The sequence below is a fragment of the Miniopterus schreibersii genome (genome assembly GCF_964146895.1).
Source record: "Miniopterus schreibersii genome assembly, chromosome: 1".
Classification (NCBI taxonomy): domain Eukaryota; kingdom Metazoa; phylum Chordata; class Mammalia; order Chiroptera; family Miniopteridae; genus Miniopterus; species Miniopterus schreibersii.
Window position 1 is genome coordinate 156,950,966 of NC_138101.1, and position 20,079 is coordinate 156,971,044.

The 20,079-nt window shown below is 44.1% G+C and overlaps 1 protein-coding gene across 4 annotated transcripts in view; it reads left to right on the forward strand.

Annotated features, from left to right (window-relative positions):
• Positions 1 to 20,079, forward strand: part of GCNT3 (glucosaminyl (N-acetyl) transferase 3, mucin type) — a 63,363-nt gene that overhangs the window by 21,737 nt on the left and 21,547 nt on the right. For 3 of the 4 annotated variants that reach the window (XR_013998651.1, XR_013998652.1, XM_081134712.1), the window contains exon 2: positions 19,265 to 19,458. The gene's annotated coding sequence lies outside the window, so the exon portion shown is untranslated. Of the gene's footprint in view, positions 1 to 18,867; positions 19,459 to 20,079 lie in introns of those variants that run through there. The other variant, XR_013998653.1, reaches the window with a different exon arrangement.

Here is a 20,079-nt window from a genome sequence, read left to right on the forward strand (position 1 = left end):
TCTTTGTTATTGTCATTGTCCTCACTCTTCCCTGTGTGCCCAGCCTTTCTTTTCTTTTTAACATCTCCCCCCACAGCCTCCCAGCCCCTGCGTGTTGGAGCCAGGAGAATGTTCCACCTCTCTACTCTCCATTTCTGCTTTCAGACAGTGATTTGCTTACCTCGTCTTGGCCTCCAGCAGCCAGTCACATTACCTGCTGCTCATACCTCCGGGTGTCTTGCAGATGCCTTAGCATCTTGGCCCCTGAATCTGAGGCTTTCCTAGCACTCTGTCCCTGATGGTCATCCGGGTGGTTCGCAGTGTCCAGATGAGGGACTTCTCCAGCACCTGGCCTCACTGTGTCTTCCTCCTCTCCGCTTTAGCAACCCACTTGGACAGGTCCTCTTGCAGAACTAAAGTGACAAACCCTGAAGTTCTTTTCCCTGCCGGTGACCTTTTATCTTTTTGATGCCCCCTTTCTCGCACACCTGCTCTGCGACAGCATTTCAATTTCTGGTTCCGCAGCTCTTCCTTAGTCTCCCAATGCCTCAGTCCCCGCTGGCTTCGCTGTTTCCCTACCCAGCGTGGACCTCGTGTTCAACCATTTCTCTACGCTCATCTACTTCCTCCCTTCTTCTCACCCTTGATTTTCTTCTCAGGAGCCTAGACAACTTCCCATCTCAGGTTAACCTCGCTCCAAACTTTCTATATGTGCCCACAGGCTGTGTAAAAATTGCTGATAGAACAAAAACATCGAACCATGTTGCTTGACTTCATTACAAAGTTATGTAGTCAGCCTTTGGCTGAACCCTAAATGCTGTTTGATGGTTTTAAAATTTACCCTTACTTACCTCTATTTTATTCTTTCCAGCTGTCTGGAATTATTTTCATTTGCACCATGATTCTTCCATGTGCCATCACTCGCTCAGTGACCTATTCTGTTTCTCCGAGAAGGCTGTGGCATCGGCTTTCCTCAGGAAGATGCCAACACATCCTGTTGCATTCTCTTCAACTCATGCCTCAGTGTCTCCAAGGAGCAAGTCATCTCTCCTCTTGCCTGGGACTCATCATTCTCTTCGCCAATAACCATCCCTTTTCTGTTGCATCTTTGATTCCTCCCACACCCCTTGGTCTATCACAATTTAACCCAAGCATCCTTACCCTTCAACACACAAACCAACAAAACCAGTCTTCCTCTCCCTTCAAGGTACCTTTCCACAGCACGTTGCTTGGACTGCCCTTGAGTGTCTGTTTCATTCTGACTTATCATGAGCTGGCTTTATGATCTGAATTTCCTGCTATACTTTAACTTCTTGGGTGCAAGCATTTTAAATCAATTTTGTATTTTGTATATTTCTCTACCGCTGCCCCAGACTAGATGATAGAAATGGCTTGTATCCTTCCTTGTGAATCACTGGCCCATGTGTGTGGCCTTGATGTCAAACAACGAGGCCCTTGTGTCCTGCTGGAACCTGCCTGTTGTGTGACAACAGGTGAGCACAGGCATGGCGGCAGGACAGCCTCATGTTTTGGTGGAAATTATCGCAGGAAACGGCAATGAAGTGCCACTTTCCCCTGGAACCGTCACAGGGCAGGAGCGCTAAGGCGTGACCTGCTAACAGTTGTCAAATTGCTGGAGTTTCCATACTGACTGCTTTTTGTCATCAAGCAGCGGAAAAGGAGTCAGATTGCTGTCGTATTTGCTGCGAGTGTTTGGTTCACAAGAGTTGTTGAGACAGAGGACTCTTGGGAGTGGGGATAACCCACTTTAGCACATTTGGAAAGGATGGACCTTTAAATGCTTCAGGGAGGCAGGCGTGTTGAGCTGAAGAGATGGGGGAAAATACCACAGAGCATGTATTGTGTCAAATCAAGAAATGTAAATATCCTGGATAAACAGTTCTATTTATTGTGAGAATCAAATGAAGTAATTAATTCTCTGGTTCAACAGGTTTTATTTGAGTTCCTATTATGGGCAGGGCACTGGGGACATAGCAAATAAGTCTTTCAATTGTTACATCGCTAAGAAATTGCGAAGCTGGGGTTTGAACCCAGGCATTCTGGGTCTGTACGAGTGTCTCACACTGCATTGTACTGAGCAAGCAGGGTGTGCACCTCAGGGGTCCCCTGTGGCCACGGCTCTGAAACTCCCACAGTTGCTGCATCAGAAGGGGTGGCTTCTCCCTCACTGGATTTAGTCACCCTCATACCAGCCCCTTAGATAAAGTGGGGAATGGCTTCTTAGTGGCCCAGTGCCTTTATCTCAGCTTCATAAGGCAAAGTTGACTGAAACTCATGTATGACGGGAAGTCCCAGCTTCCTTCACTTGAGAGTATCAGTGTCACTCCCGTACAGAAACCTTGACTTCTTTCTTGTGATCTTTACTTCTTTTTTTGGCAGAAGTAAACATTTCAGAAATCCCTATAACCATATGACTAAGTCATATTCCTCTCATTTTGTACACGAGGAAGCTGAAGCTCAGATAAGCTCCTCCCCAGAACTTGACTATATTAGATGCCATTTGGACCAGGGAAATGGCACTGCGAGGGCTTGGACTGGACTTGAAGGGCTACGCTGTGGGGAGGAAGGGAGAAGTGCTACGATCGTTATCCTGAATGGTTTAGGACAGTATAGTCTGTAGAGTGGGGGTGGGGAAGAATTCCTGCAGCGTTGTGGGAGGGGGCATCTGGGTGGGTGTTTTTAAATTTATTTTTATTTTTTATTGTTACTACTACAGATGTCCCCCACATCTGCCCCACGTTGCCCCCCTCCACCCAACCCCCATCCTGCTGGGTGAGTGTTTTTATAATTTATTATTTGGCCAGGAGATGTCTATCCACCTAGCTCTTTCTTCTTGAACAAAAGGGCATAACATCTATTAATGTATTTGCTCAAGGCTATTTAGTGTAACACCTTCGTTTGTCTAAAACTCTCAGCCAGGTCAAGCCCATGGGAGCTTAAACAAATAGTTGTCTCAGGAACTGAGAAAATAGAATAAATAGAGAAATGGTAATCCTTGAATGATCAGACTTAACGTTTTCCTGATGGTTGATTTTTACTGCTTTAGGACAATGAAATTTAGGACCAGATAGTCAGCCCTGGCCGGGTAGCTCAGTTCATTAGAGCATAGTCCTGATATGTCAAAGATTGTGGGTTTGACCCCAGGTAGGAGCACATACAAGAATCAACCAGTGAGCCCAGCCGGGCGTGGCTCAGCGGTTAGCATCAACCTAGGATCCAGGTGATCAGGGTTCGATTCCCAGTCAGGACACATGCCCAGGTTGCAGGCTGCAGCCGATCAATGACTCTCTCATCATTGATGTTTCTAGTCCTCTCTCTCCCTCTCCTTTCCTCTCTCTGAAATCAATAAAGATATATTTAAAAAAAAAAAATCAACCAGTGAATGCATAACTTAATGGAACAACAAATTGATGTTTTTTTTCTCTCTCTCTACCTCCCTTCCCTGGTCTCTAAAATCAATAAATAAGAATTTAAAAAAACAGACCAAATAGTCAAAGAAATTGCATTGTGCAGAGGACAATGCCTCTGCTCCTCTTTGCTCCAAGTCCCCGGTCTCCACCTAGTTATGCAAATAAACAGGTAGCAAAACTCACTGTCCGGGAGTGGGCCTATGAATGAGGACCTCTTGACACTCTTGGGCAGATGCTGCCATTCAAATGACGTTTGCAAAGAGGTCCTCATGGCATGAGTCACTGCCTAGCATAGACTACTAAGCAAAAATCGTAGACTACATAACTGTGTACATAGTATGACTTTATGCATTAAAAAAAGACTGAAGGTAGACCAACATAATTTTGTATTGTGTTTTGTGAGAAGATGGGTAAACTTTTGCCCTTAATTGTCCTTTCCAAGTTATTACGAGTCTCTCTCTCTCCTCCCTCCCTCTCTTTTTCCCCTCCTCATTTACCTATATTTAGATAATTGACACACAGGCTGTAGCTCTTGGACATTGATCTATCCCCAACCCTAACTCGAAAAGGTTAAGAACATCACCCAAAGTAATTCAGCTTCCATGATCTTTTAACTTGGTCATTTAGTGTTTTTTCCCCCTATTTCTTTAATACAAACCAAAATGGAAAAACTACTAATTTTTCTAAAGAAATTCACTTGTACCCGGCCGGGCATGGCTCAGCCGTTGAGCATCGACCTAGGATCCAGGCGATCGGGGTTCAATTCCCGGTCAGGGCACATGCCTGGGTTGTGGGCTCGATCCCCAGTCGGGGGCGTGCAGGAGGCAGCCAATCAATGACTCTCATCATTGATGTTTCTAACTCTCTCTCTGATAGTTTGTTAATAGTGTATAGAAATGCAGCAGTTATTTTCTATATTAATTTTGTATCCTGCAACTTTACTGAATTTGTTTATTAGGTCTAACAGGTTTTTTTGGGGGGTAGGGGTGTTGGGTTTTATTTTTTGGTGGAGTGTTTTCCGTATATCATATGATGTATCTGCATGCAAATAGTGATAGTTTTCTTCTACCTTTCTAATTTGAATGCCTTTTATTTATTTTTTTGCCTAATTGCTCTGGCTAGGACTTTCAAATACTATGCTGAATAAAAGTGGTAAAAGCGAACATCCTTGTCTTGTTCCTGATTTTAGAGAAAAGGCTTTCAGAATTTTACCGCTGAGTATGTTGGTAGCTGTAGCTTATCATATATGGGCTTTATTATGTTGAGGGTAGATGCAAATGCTCAGAGTATTGTGAAAGAACCTGAACAGAAGATATTGCACCGATGTGGATGGTTGAGCATCATTTCTTCAGACCAAGGGTCACACTTTATAGCCCATAACGTTCGACAGGGAGCAGAGAGATTTCCTCCTCAGAGTAGTAGTTTTGACAGAACCAGAATGGGCAATTTAAACGTTGGCGGTCAAACACGGAGGAGAGAAAAGCATGAAGGGCTGGCTTACACGCCTTCACGAGTGTGCTCTCACTCAACATGAACACGAGTAGGCCTGAAGGAATGTTCCCTCTAGGTGGATTTCTGTTTTTTCCAGTGGGTCTCGGGAAGAGGGGGTGAGGAAGAATGCTGGTTTCTTTCTTCCACATATCACCTTAAAATTTTTTTCTCCTACTTGACTCATTGGTCAGAGAACCAGGGCTGAAACTACGAGGGCTATAAACAGGGGTGTTTCCTAAGCAAGAAACTATAACTGCATTTTTAACCTTTGTATCACAATTCCTAAGGGCCTGGTGAGATTGGTTGTGCCTTCTACCCATCTGAGAAAGCTGGGATTAACAGTGAATTCGGCTACACTGTCTGATGGTAAAGATAGCCCACCGGTTCTGCACCTGTGGAATCTTACTCTATCCTAACTGGGACGACCTGGGGGGGTGGCACTTGCTGGATGAGTATTGCTGCCTGCAATATAGACCATCACAGTGATGGACCTCATGTCCCTTTCAAAGGTGGAAAAGTTTGGATATAAATAGAAAAAGAGAAAAATACTAACTATGGGTAAAGGAATGAATCATGGGTTATGTAATGAGAAAAACCCAATATTATATTAACATCTTGAAAAAGGTTCAGAGCAAGAGAATAATATTGCCTCTTAGCATAATTATACAAGGCGCCTGAAAGGGTATAGCCAGGTATTACTGAGGCCACTGTGCCCTCCCCTGGGAGACATTTTTGTATATGATGATGAACTAGATTGATAATGACTGAGGTGCTAGTTACATGCAGTACCTTTTGACTTTTTTGAGTGTTCTGTTGTAAGGAATCTTTGTTTGAAGACCAGGGGGTGGACTGCAATATTGTGATTTATAAGAAATATATATTTGGCCATTCAGGTAATCAAATATATGTTTCTCATATATATTTGGTCTTTGTCCACAATTCCTGACTCACAGCTCTTGGAATTTCCCAAGTGTTGAGAGTGAGAAAGGTGCCTTTTGTGATGTTCATGAGGTGACTTTTTGGAGAGGACCTAAGGATAGGGTTGGTTGCCAATGGAAACAGCCCTGTGATTACAGGGTTGGAACTCTGTCCCACCCCCCTGATGCTCCAGGGAAGGGAGAGGGGCTGGAGGTTGAATCAATCACAAAAGGCTGGTGATTTAATCAATCATGACTACGTAAAGGAGCCTCCATAAAACCAGAGAGGATGGGGTTACGAGAGCTTTGGTGTTCATGACCTTGTGGAGATTCGTGGAGAGTGGCGCACCTGGAACAGGCATGGAAGCTCTGGGCCCCTTCCCACATGCCTTTCCCTATGTGTCTCTTCCATCTGGCTGTGACTGAGTTATATCCTTTTACAATAAACCAGTGACCCAGTAAGTAACATGTTTCTCTGAGCCATTCCAGCCAATTAATTGAACCCAAGGAGGCTGTGGGAACCTGTGATTTATAGCCAGTCAGTTAGAAGTGCAGGTAATAACCTGGACTTGCAATTGTCATTCTGAGTTGGGGGAGGGAGGGCGCACCTTGGGACCTCCAATCTGGCCAGTTGGCCAGAAGAACAGGTAGCCGGGGCTTGCATCTGAAGTGTGTGTTTTGTGGGGGGAGGAGGAACAGTCTTATTGGACTGGACCCCTGCACCTGTGGAATCTGATGTTATCTCCAGGTAGATAGTATCAGAATTGAGTTGAATTCTCAGACGCTGCTGCTGTTTGAGAATTGTTTGTTGGTGTGAGGAATCTCCCTTCCATGCTGAAACTGGGTCTGAAAACCTTTAAATGTTAAAAAATAACTTTTTTTTTTTTTTTTAAATGAAAAAGCAACAAAAAACCCTATTAAAAATGTGTCACAGAAGACATGCTGTAGATGATCATACATTGCCTTCTCACGCTAGAAATACTTATTTTGGAGCCAGTGAATATTTATCTAGCACGGCAGATCTATTGATTGCTGCCTCTTGATACCTGCAGATGAGGGAGAGGTCAAAAATGAACATGCAAGAAGAAAGGACACGGGTGTGGGCAAGCCCGCCACCCGCCCTAGGTGGAAGGGGGTGCGGCTTCCACGGCAGGTGGGCCTGGGAGTCAGCCTGGGAGTTAGGTATGAGGGGGCCTCGCTGCTGAGTGGAGGTGCCTGGGTTTGGTCTCGGGGCCCATGCAAAGGGAAGCTCCTGGGGATTTGTTCTTAGTGGGGGAGTGGCACGGGCAGAGCTGTGCTTCAGGGCCGATAATCTGAAACCGGGAGCAGGCTGGGGCAGGGGGCTCGGGTAAGCCACTGCAGCCCCAGAGCCCGAACCAAACCAAGGGAGACCGTGTTCAGACCGGGTCTCCTGAGGTGGCCATTGGCATCTGTCTTTTCCCAGCTCTGTCCCTTCTCTGCCCTTCTGCCAGCTTCCCCCGGTGCAGGTGCATCAGAACATCTTTTTGGGTTGGGTTCCACCCCCCCCCCCATCAAATATATTTTAAAAAAGAAATTTACTGGCATGTTCATGCTCCCTGGAAAAATCCCATAGTCTTTGAACAGCTATTGCAGGAAGATCTTAATGAGACAAAAACCCTCAGAAACTGAGGAGGGGTGTTCTGTTTAATAACATTTTACTGATGTTCTTCAGGTTAGGGAGAAAACCTTTAAAAAATTCCCAGGGGAGATGTTTGTAAAAAGGAGAAGTCTAGCCCAGCCGGGCGTGACTCAGCGGTTGAGCATCGACCTAGGATCTAGGAGTTCTCGGTTCGATTCCCGGTCAGGGCACACGCCCGGGTTGCGGGCTCGGTCCCCGGCGGGGACGAGCAGGGGGCAGCTGATCAATGACTCTCTCATCATTGATGTTTCTATCTCTCTCCCTCCCTCTCCCTTCCCCTCTCTGAGATCAATAAAGATATATTAAAAAAAAAAAAAAAAAGAAGTCTACTTTCCTTTGAAAGCAGGTAGTTGACTTATCATTAAGGAAAATGATTTACACCTTGGAAATGAGGAACAAAGGCGAGCCACATATCTCAGCAATGACACATGGTCATCCAAGGCTGTTCTTTCTTTAACAAACTGGCACAAAGGTTAATTAATATTCAGAGCAGGGCTTCAGCTTTCACACTACTGGCATTTGGGGCAGGGCTGTTCTTTGCTGTGGGGCCGTCCTGTGCACTGTAAAATGTTTGCACCATCATGGGGCCTCTGCCCACTAGATGCCAGCCCTCCCCTCCCTACCTTGGGCTGCTGAGTTGTGGCCCAAAATGTCTCTAGATATATAATACCAAATGTCCCCTGGGAGACAAAATCGCCCCTGGTTGAGAACCACTATTTAGAAGAATGAACATTTGTTTGACGCTGCTATTTGCTATTAATTAGGGGCTCAGACTCCATAAAGTTACTTCTTAATTTGCAGATCTTGTGCAGTAGAGATGCAAATAATTTCTGCCCAACAGAAGAGATATCCCTAAATGTTACAGCTTTGTATCATCTGGTAGGGCATAGACCAGTTTCATATCTAACCTAGGAACTTGATTTAACATTCCTTTATAAATGCCTACACATAGTCAGTTTCTCAAGATGCTATCTGAGCCAGCTTTACCATCTTACTGCTTCTCTCTTTAAATAGTGAGTCAAACCCTAGTCTGTTCGGCTCAGTGGTTAGAGCACTGGCCTGCGGACTAAAGGGTCCTGGGTTCGATTTCAGCCAAGGGCACATACCTTGGTTGCATGCTCTACCCCAGTTGGGGCAAGTGTGGGAGGCAACCAATTGATGTGTCTCTCTCACATCAATGTTTCTCTCTCTCTCTCCCTCTTCCCCTCTCTCTGAAAAGCAATGGAAAAAATATCCTCAGGTAAGGATTTTAAAAAAAATAAATAGTGAGCTAAGTACAATTTTGACACATGTTCAGTGTATTTTGTCGAGAGATGCTTCCTAATCCCCACCTGGGGTGGAAGGAAGGTGCCAAAGGCTGGACGTGAGGAGGCCAGTGGGAGAGAGATTACAGTGGTCCCCGTGCAAATGAGGGCCCAGCTAGATCAGTGACAATAGGGAGAAGAGGGGAGGGCTGTGAGAGACGGGAAGAATTTAAAGGCACCACTAAGATAGATTTGAGAAGGCTTGGAAACCAAATCTGAAAGCCAGGAGCCATCACACCCAATATTCACAATGACGACCCTAGGCCATGCCAGCCTGGAGAGGAAAAGTCCATCATGCTAAAGTATAGTTTTCATAAAAGTTAAAAACATGACTCTCTACAAGTCCACATAAGGATTCTTGAACACGACTCTGGCATGTTGCCCCAGGGCAAAAACACCAGGCAGCAGGGTCACAGATTTTCTGAACTGAAAAAGCTGGTTTTGCAGATTCTGGGTTAGGGGTTAGGATTCCTACACAGGCCCAGAGGAGCCAAGTCACTTATAAAAGTGACACAGAGCAGAAGGGGAATAGTTTTAAAAGAGGTTGGAAATCAGGGTGAATGGGCCTGGACAGTTCCTGGAAATTGACTTTGTGCATAAATCCCGAATGTTACTCTGTTCCCTCTTCATTTCCATTGCAAAGTACAGGACAGAAAACATTTCCATTAACAGGCATGAGGAAGGGAGTGCCAGTTAATCCCGGCTTTTCTGACCTCAATCAACACCTTCCCAGAGCAGTCGCTGCGGGCTGCTTTCCTCTGGCTTTAGTGTCTTGCGGGCCTTGGCTGGCTTCAGGGCTCTGCCATTCATTTGACCTGAGGCAGGTTTTGCCTCATCTCCCCATAATCAATTCTGTTTGCTTCTCGGGTATGTTTCTGCCTTCTTCCAGTGGCAGTTCTGTCCTCTCTCACAACTAACCTCTCCTTGGGTTTTTTTGTTGCTGCTATTGTTCTCTAACACAGAACTAATAAGAAAGTTAGTCCGTTAATTGGAAAAAAATTTCCCCACATGAATAATTGGATCAGCTTGGTGTTAGATGCCATTTATCTTTGCACAGTTGTATAGGCCACGTGTATTATTGCCACTTATTGTGAACGGGGGCCTGATTAGAGTCCGTAGGTTATATTTTATTATTTTATTTTTTAAATTTTTGTTCAAAATATTACAGATGTCCCTTTTTCTCCCCAGTGACTCATTCCACCCCACCCCACCCTCCTCCCCAGTCCCTCTCCCCACCATTGTCCGTGTCCTTGGGCTGTGCATATATACATATAAATTCTTTGGTTAATCTCTGCCCCTCCACCCATCTGCCCTCCTCCATCCCTCTGAGATTCGTCAGTCTGACCTATGCTTCCACGTCATTAAATCTATTCTGCTCATCAGTTTATTAAGTTCTTTAGATTCCACATATAAGTGAGATCATGTGATGTTTATCTTTCTCTGCCTGGCTTATTTCGCTTAGCATAATATTCTCCAGGTCCTTCCATACTGTCACAAAGGGTACAAGATCCTTCTTCTTTACAGCTGCATAGTATTCCATGGTGTAAATGTCCCACAGCTTTTTTATCCACTCATCTACTGATGGGCACTTGGGCTGTTTCTAGATCTTAGCTATATTGTAAATAGCGCTGCTATGAACATAGGGGTGCATATATTCTTTTTGATTAGTGTTTCAGGATTCTCAGGATATATTCCTAGAAACGGGACCACTGGGTCAAAAGGCAGCTTCATTTTTAATTTTTTGAGGAACCTCCACACTGTTTTCCATAGTGGCTGCCCCAGTCTGCGTTCCCACCAGCAGTGCACTAGGGTTCCCCTTTCTCCACACCCTCGCCAGCACTTGTAGTTCATTGATTTGTTGATGGAGCCATTCTGACAGGTGTGAAGTGATACCTCATTGTGGTTTTAATTTGCATCTCTCTGATGATTTTTTCATGTCTCGTAGCCATTTGTGTATCCTCTTTGGAGAAGTGTCTATTTAGGTCCTTTGCCCATTTTTTAACTGGATTGTTTGTCTTCCTGTTGTTAAGTTGTATGAGTTCCTTATATATTTTGGATATTAACCCTTTATCCGATGTGTCATTGGCAAATATGTTCTCTCATACAGTGGGCTCCCTTTTCGTTTTGTTGATGGTTTCTTTTGCTGTGTAGAAGTTTTTAGTTTGATGCAGTCCCATTGTTTATTTTCTCCTTAGTTTCTCTTGCCCTAGGAGATGTATCAGCAAACATACTGCTACAAGAGATGTCTGAGATTTTGCTGCCTATGTTTTCCTCTAGGATTGTTATGGTTTCATGTCTTACACTTAAGTCTTTTATCCATTTTGAATTTACTTCTGTGTATGGTGTAAGGTGGTGGTCTAGTTTCATTTTTTTTCATGTACTTGTTCAATTTTCCCAATGCCATTCATTGAAAAGACTGTCTTTAGTCCACTGTATGTTCTTGCCTCCTTTGTCAAATATTAATTGACCATAATGGTGTGGGTCAATTTCTGGGTTCTCTGTTCTGTTCCACTGATCTATATGTCTGTTCTTGTGCCAGCCCCAGGCTGTTTTGATTACAGTGGCTTTGTAGTATAACATGATATCTGGTGGTGTGATCTCTCCAACTGTTCTTCTTTCTCAGGATTGCTGTGGCTATTCGGGGTGTTTTTTGGTTCCATATACGTTTTCAAAGTGTTTGTTCTAAATCTGTGAAATATGCTGTTGGTATTTTAATAGAGATTGCATTGAATTTACAGATTACTTTGGGTAGTATGGACATTTTAATGATGTCAATTCTTCCAATCCATGAACATGATATATTTTTCCATTTGTTTATATCTTCTTTTATTTCTTTTTTCAGTGTTCTGTAGTTTTCTGAGTAAAGGTCTTTTACATCTTTGGTTAAATTTACTCCCAGGTATCTTATTTTTTTAGTTGCAATGGTAAATGGGATTTTTTTTTTTAGTTTCTCTTTCTGAAAGTTCGTTATTGGTGTATAAAAATGCCATCGATTTCTGGGTGTTAATTTTGTATCCTGTTACCTTGCTGAATTCATTTATTAAATCTAGTAGTTTTTTGGTGGAGCCTTTAGGATTCTCTATGTACAATATCATGCCATCTACAAATAATGACAGTTTTACTTCCTCCTTTCCATTTTGGATACCTTTTATGTTTTCTTCCTGTCTGACGTCTATGGCGAGGACTTCCAGTGCTATGTTGAATAAGAGTAGTGAAAGTGGACATCCCTGTCTTGTTCCTGTTTTTAAGGGAAATGGTTTTAGTTTTTGCCCATTGAGTATGATGTTGGCTGTAGGTCTGTCATATATGGCCTTTATTATGTTGGGGTATGATCCCTCTATCCCCACTTTGCTGAGAGTCTTTATCAAAAATGGGTGTTGGATTTTATCAAATGCTTTTTCTGCATCTATTGATATGATCATGTGATTTTTGTCTTTCAATTTGTTTATGTGATGTATCACATTTACTGATTTGTGAAGATGGTAACAGCCTTGCATCCCTTCTAATTCGCTGATCCGATCCTCAGCTTCCTCTAATCTGCTGTTTATTCCTTTCAATGTATTCTTTATTTCTGCTATGTCATTCTTCATTTCTGACTGGTCATTTTTCATAGTTTCCATAACTTTTTTCATGCTGTTGAGCATCCTTACAATCAGTATTCTGAACTCTATATCTGTTAGATTGCTTATCTCCATTTCATTTAGCTCTTTTTCTGGAGACCTCTCTTGTTCTTTCATTTGGGGCTTGTTTTTTTGTCTCCCCATTTTGGCTGCCTGTTTGTGTTTGTTTCTGTGTATTAGGTAGATCTGCAAGGACTTTCATTCAGTCTTTTTGGAGGATCTCTGGTACAGGCCAATGTCAGATGCTGTTTGTGACTGGCCCTGAGTACCCTGTTTGGGGCTATCAACAACCCCAAGCTTGAGGCCTCCATTGCTGGTGCTGGGTGCATTTGGACAGGACCTAGATGCACACCAAAGTCTGCTTTTCCAAGGCTCGGGTCCTGAAGTAGATCAGGCAAAGACTCAAAGCACTCTGAGGTCTGCCTCTGGCTGCAGGCTGATTAATCTGATTCTCTTAATGAGCCTCAGGCTATAGAAACTCCACAGGGTAGGGCCAGAGGTTTTCTAGCAGGGTGGGGCAAGTGCTTCCCACTCAGGCAAAAGCTGCTTGAAAGGTAAATGTCTGCCTATGAAAGATGTCCTCTGCAGTATGAGGAATAACTCGGCACAGGAATCCAGAGGGTGCCCTCTGAGCTCTATCTCTAGAGCCCACAACCCTAGGTTCTCCTCACACAGCTCCAGTCCACTCTGCCCTCCCTCTGCTGTAGCCCAAGGTGAGCGGCTGCACATGAAACTTTGTGCTTTGGCTCTTTAAGAGGGTGCCTGCAGATCCAGCCATCTCTCCCTGGCAGACAGAAACCCTGCTGCTTTTCACAGCCAGATGTTATGTGGGCACCTTTCTCAGTGCTGGTGCTTTGGCTGGGAAGCCCAGCCCCTGGGGTTTAGGCCCCAGAGTCCACAGTGGGAACCCCCACAGCTGAGATCTCCCTCCGGACCTTCAGCTGCTGCCTGTGGGAGCCCAGCCAGCCCTCTTGCGTCCACACGTCCTACCAGTCTTTGTGGGGTCTCCACTTTTCCTCCTTGGTTATGAGGGTGCTCCCCAGCTCGTCTCCAGTTAGTTTTCAGCATGGTTTTTCTATGCTTTAGTTGTAAATCCAGATTGGTCCCGGGAGAGTGTCAGTGTAACTTCCACTCAGTCCACCGTCATCTTGGATCTCTAAAATATGTTTTTAAAAAAATAAAAAATATATAATGCATGTACATTTTAGATAAGTTATAAACCTGAGGAGACAAAAAGGGGAAACTGAAAACCAGGAGCAATCACACAGCCCTGAACACTGTGCTTAATGTTTTAGTGCATTCATTTTCAGACTTTTTCCTGAAATGTGTTTTTAAATCAGAAGCAAAAAATGGTGGTGGTGGTGGTGTGGGGATGGGTGAGGTGGCAGTGGGGAGAATGGGAAGTAGAGCTCCTGTTCTGTACCCTGCAGGCTTCAGAGTAGCTTCTCTTTACTCTCCTGAAACATGTGCCTTTTTCATACCTGTGATTTATACCTGTGATTCTTTTTTTTAATTAAGACTTTTAATTGATTTTTGGAGAGAGAGAGAGAGACATTGATGTGAGAGCACAACTTCGGCCGGCTGCCTCCTGCACACCCTGAACTGGGAATCGAGCCTGAAACCCAGGCATGTGTCCTGACTGGGATTAGAACCTGTGACCTTTGGTGCCCGAAGTGATACCCAACCAACCTAGCCACACCAGCCAGGGCCATATCTGTGATTCTTAATGTCCCTCAATTAGGAAATAGCTTCTGTGTGAGTTAAAAATTTGTGAGTGACTGCTCATGTCAGAGGCCTGAAAAAGTAGTGGCTTAATAAGGTAGAAATATATTTCTTTCTCATAAAAATGAAGCCCAGAGGTAGATTGTCCAGAACTGGTGAAATGGTTCCATGGTATTGCTATTTTTCAGCTCACGACTTCCGTTCTCAGTGTTGCTTCAAGGTCTTCCATAGCTGCTGGAGCTCCAACTATTCATCTGCATCCATGATAATGAAAGAAAGACAGGAAGGAGGGATTGGACTTTCCCTTTTAAGGAGCTTTACCCAGAAGTCTCATTTCACACTTTCAATGATATTTTTGTTTATAGTATCCATATAGTCAAATCTGTTTCCTTTCTGTTTATAATGTTTTGGTGTGACATTAAAAAGATCTTGCCAATTTAGGCATCATAAAAATATGCTATATATTTTCTGGAAACTTTAGAACTGTTTTCTTTTTAGATTTCAATAGGAAATGTATTTATAGTGCATAGTAGGGTTCTAACTTTCTTTTCCCAAATGGCTGCCCTCGGGGGACATTTCTTTTTTTAACTTATGTATCTGTTCCTCTTGTAACCACTAGCCAAGACCCTTCTCACTTGTTGGCACTTGTATTTCTAACCATTCCCTTTTTAGTTTCAACATCTGGGCTTCCATTACATCCAATGCATATCTCTTTTTGCACTCATACATGGCATTATTATAATCTATCTCCAAATATTTTTCCCACACAAGATTATGAGCACCTTGAGAGTAGGGACTTTCTTAATCAACCGGTTTCTCTAGCATTTAAAACTTAGCAGCTTCCTCAATCAACAACTGTTAAATGGGATGAATGCACAAAATGCTTCCATGTTATATACCATTTGTTATTGGTTCCTTTTAGAAGGCTACTTCCTAATGACACAATAGGAGGCACCTTAATCTCATTAACAGGCCTCCAAATCTCATTTTTGGGAGTGTTACTTCTCAGAAATTTCCTGAGCAAAATTAATCCCTTTAGTGCTGTTTGGATTTCAATTAGCTTCAACTCTGTGTCATTGTGTTTTTGTGTGTAGCTTACTTCAGGAAGCCTCTGTGCATTTATTCCAGTAGATATTAGTAAGCTATGGTTCCAAGGCTCCGAGACTTAGAGGACCCTCCCTGGAACTCTGAGGAAGCTGTTCATTCAGAAAACATTCATGGTGAATCTCCCATCTGCAAGTTGTCATCTAGCTACTGTGGGAGGCAAAGCGGAGTCAGACACAGTCTTTGACCTCATGACACCTCAATGAGGACAGGTGCATTGTGACCAGTTTGTGAGGTGGCCCAAAAACATGGCTGTTATTGCCCTCTCTGCCTGTAGAGCAAATTGCTTTATTTCATCTGCGAAGATTGTTGTTTTGCTTACTTTCAGAATTTTCCTCTGTAATAATTACTTATTTCAGTGAGTTAATAGTTGTTGAGCTCTGTGGGGTTTCTTACGTTTTTCTTTTCTTTCTTGAGTATCTCCTCTTTTACTCCAGGTCACCTGGAGTGTGTGCATGAGGAGGGAGGGCATCGGGAGCACAGGGTGAGTGGCGCTCAGAGGAGGGGCTGGAGAGTGCCCCTGCCAGCCAGGAAACCACAGCTGAGTGTGAGCTTCATTTTACAACCCTGATTGGAAACAAAGTTGATCATATTGGATCTTTTAACCACTTCTCATAGCCCCGTCTTTGCTAAGATCTCACTGACAATGAACATTAAACAAGGTTAGGGCTCAGAGAACCCCTTCCTCTGTCTTCCTCTTCAGTCTTTTTCAAACCCCAGCTCCAGCCCATCTAGTAACACATTAACTTGGATTGTACCTGCTTATCTTTTTTCACTGCTTGCCTCTCCGAGTCAAGGCCTCTTCTCTGGTCCGTGGTGCTGTCCTTGTTATTATCTATGACCTTTCTCTTGTGGGTAGCCTTGGAATTCTGCCAATATCTATGACCCTAGTGCTGAGACAAACAATAGAGATAAAGAGTGCTGAGAAGGCAAAGCTGACACTTAGCAGAGGCATACGTTGCCATAATAAAATAAGTAAAAGTGTGCAAAGGCCAGTGTGTAAGTTCTGTTTGCGGTGGTTGGATCCCTGCTGTGTGGGCTGTCCTCTGACCCTATTGCTGGGACTCTATGGTATGACAGCCTCAGGGACCAGGTGGTTAATGAATCCCCCCATTGGAGTTATCACTAAGCTCCACTGGGTTCTTCTAGATCCACATGGATGATCCACTTCTAAATATCTTTGTGTAATCCTGGGCTCTTGGATACATTTGCCTCCAGGCTCATCTGGCTCTGCTGTTGGGCCTCAGCAGGAATAAAAGAAACCCTAATGAAGGACCTCATATCCTGGGTCTGGGTTCCTGCCTTGAAACTTCTCTGGCTTCTCCAGCACTGTTGGATTGGGCCCTTCTTCCGTCTTGTGAGTACCCCAACTTCAAGGCCAGCCTAAAGTTAAGGTGTGGAACAGGCTGACCATCTTTCCAAATGCCCTCCTGATCTCTGCAGGTTGCCTGGCTCCAGCCATTCTGTTCCCTCTCCTACACTTCCCTGGAGCCAGCTGTGGCTCATCCCTGCTCTGTGCAGTGCTTACAACTGAGTCTCTCCAGAGCACAAATAAGGGGACAGTTCCATGTCTTTTCCCTGGTTTGCCCTTCTAGGCACATCATCAGCATCAATACTTTCAACTTGGTCCAGAGTTCAAGAGTGCTATTTGTACCCGTGAGCTATATTGTGAGTACAGTAGGCCTTTGTATTTTGCACTTTAACTGCAACCATCATCAAGGGGCTGCATATGCCAGGTATAAGCCAAGTCCCTCATATGTGTTATCTTATTTAAGCTTCACAACAATCCTATAAAATAGGTATTAGTATCACATTGTATGTGGGAAACGTATTTATACGTTTTACGTTGACTGGTAGTAGAGCGAGCGATAAAAACTACCCGCAAACAATGTGGTATTAGCCTAAATCACAGAAAAGAAGTCCCCGAGGCTCAGAGAGATTACAGGATTTGCCCGAGGTCACAAAGCTAGAAAGTAGCAGAGCCAAGATTCAGACCTACCTCTGTCCTGCCAAAGCCCAGGTGTGCCTGTAATACTACCTACTTGGTGTTACTATCATGTAGGTTATCTCAACAAAATATATTTCACACAATTTGTGAATGTGATGTTAGCCTATTTAGCAATTAAGAGTGGATACTTCTTTTGATTCCCTTATAAATCAAATATTCAAAACACCTTCTCTTTATTAAGAGACTCTGTGATGTGTGGTTTTTATGGGAAGGTGGGACTTTGTGTGGAGAACATCAAAGAAAAGTTAGATATAAACGGGAGCGATTTTTCTAGATTCTGATACTGGAGCAGGTATTCATCCCTTCATCATTTTGGCCTCAGAGATTTTACGGCTCAACAGCAGAGAGTTGCTCAGAATCGGAGTGACCAAGCTGGCAGAAAACAGAGTCAGTGCAGTGGGGCCAATAAAAGCGGGGTGCACATGACTCTTTATGGCTCCCTGTCATTGGACTGTCTTCATCTACAGTTAGAAACAGGCTGGAGAGGTACAAAAAAATAAAAATAAAAATAAAAAATGAAATAAATAAATAAATAAATAAATAAATAAATAAATAAACAAATTCCCTACGCTGTATCGGGGGCTGCGTAAACAGTTCTTGCAGGAAGACGGCCCCCCTGCCCGATCTCTGTCAGTATAATCTCGTCTTCACGGGACGTCCAGCCCCCAGCACTGGCTGGGCCCTGCTGGAAGGGGCACCGTGCAAACCATGCTAGCGCTTCGCTAGCGGCTGCCTATTAGGCTCTGCCGACAGGGGGCGCTAGAGGGAGGTGACGAGGCTGGGGGCGGGGCTTCCTGCCCGCTTCCTGCCCGCTTCCTGCCCGCTTCCTGCCCGCTTCCTGCCTCTGAGCCTCGCCGGCCTACGCCTCGCTTCGCGGTGGGGCTTGTTTCCTGCAGGGGCGCGGAGCCCGGGTTACGGTGACAGCTGAGGGACACGCCGCCGGCGCCCGAGAGGCCTGGGTCTCAGCCGAAGGGGCTGCCCCTGGGAGAGCCGAGCGCCAGCCCCGCACAGATCGCTGGGTTCCAGCTTGTTGGTACCTTTCTTCCCGAATTCTGAGTTTAGTAATCCCCCCCTTCATCCCGCCCTGGGGTGGAAGCCACTGCCCTAATAATGTAGCGCCGTCTCTCCCTTCCCGCCACACACAGCTGTTCAGTTATTTACTTAACTTTATACCTGCTGAAGTCCTTTCTATTACATTTGCTATTTCAAATATTTGGCCAGGATGCTACATGGGGAGGGGTGGTTCGGGGTGAGGCAAACAGTGACAGACAATGCCAGCGGCTTCGAAAGAGGCGCCTTCCACCCGGCACTGCCCAGGTCGCCCCGCGGGGCCCTCGCTGAAGGCCGCCTGCGCACAGCGCTACCCATTCTTCAGGCCGCCAGGAACCCCGGCCTCGCAGATATTCACGAGGGAGATGGACAGTCTGGAACCCTGCGGGTATTTCTGCCGCGTACAGATTATTAACAGTCATGGAAAGACGGGCAAGTGGATTTTTTCGAGGACTTCCCATTTGAAGAACAAACTCTCATTTTCATTGACCTTTTTTTTTTTTAAAAAAAAAAAGTACAAAATTCCCCCCCCCCCCCAAGCAAAGCAAAAACCACAAAAGAAACAAAAGAAATGTCTTTTTATTGCTTTACTCTGGTAACGCTCAGGGAACATAAGAGGAGTGACACTTGGACTCCAGGCCGGGGAAGGCACAGGGAATATCTGTTGTGTTTCTATGATTCTTTGTTAAGGGGTGGGGGCGGGGAAGCTTTCAAGCTCTTATATGAGCATCGACAGGTTTTTATGAATCGTTTCCTGGCAGGAGAGCGTGGACACAAACTGGGCTGTCCTGGTTGAAACAGCGGCTCTCCTCCTCAGATACTGACAGCATTTTTTCCTGGCCTACTCACCTCCCTGAATGACTTGTTCTTGAAAATATGCTCCTGAATGACACCCACCTGAGCCTGCTCTTTCTTTTATCTGAGAGCAGGAAGCTCAAAGGGGAGTGATAAAGCCACTCACTGCTCTCTACTTTGCAGAAATTAAGGAGGAGCCTGAGACAGTTTCTTGGACGTCCTGTGAATATTAGAAACTGTATTTTGGAGGAGCTAAAAGAAGACCAAGGGATATGGTGTTCACATTTGCTTCCATGGAACCTAACCTATCTTCCCCTGGGAAACACAAATAAACCGTGGCAAGAGATCTACCTTAAGTAGGAAAGAAGCTTTTAACGGTGAGAATTTTCTTAATTTTTCATTTTTTCTTCCTCTTAGAGACCCATAAAAATTATTACTAAAGAGGATACAAATCTTATGCTTATAAAGAGGATACAAAAGGCGAAACCATCATTGCCGGATGTGTCACATTTTGCTTCTTTTTCTCTGCTCTTAAGGATTTTTATCTATAGTATCTGGTTTTCTTTAATGGTACTCAGTACCCTGTATTGTTTTTGACGATTAGCTGTGTTTTGAAGGAATAAGTATTAAGCTTATAGACAAAATGAGGGGGGCGGGAGGATGGTGGAGTCCCAGAATTGCTTCTTATATGTGATATTTGGCAAGTTATTTAGCTTCTGTTTTCCTATCTATAAAATACACATTATCTGTTTTCCTATCTAATAATACTACATTTTAGGTATGTTGTGAAGATTAAATGGGACAATGTAAAGAAATATTTTCTGGCATATAGAAAGCACTCATTAAATATTGTATATGCATAGCTCTGTGTGTGTTGTATGTAAATATATTTTAAATTTGGATAGACTAAGTGCTATCTATATGAATGATTAAAAGCATTTTTGGATTATATCCAGTTTTTTAAGAACACTTTTTAATTAAAAAAAGATTTTTAAAAA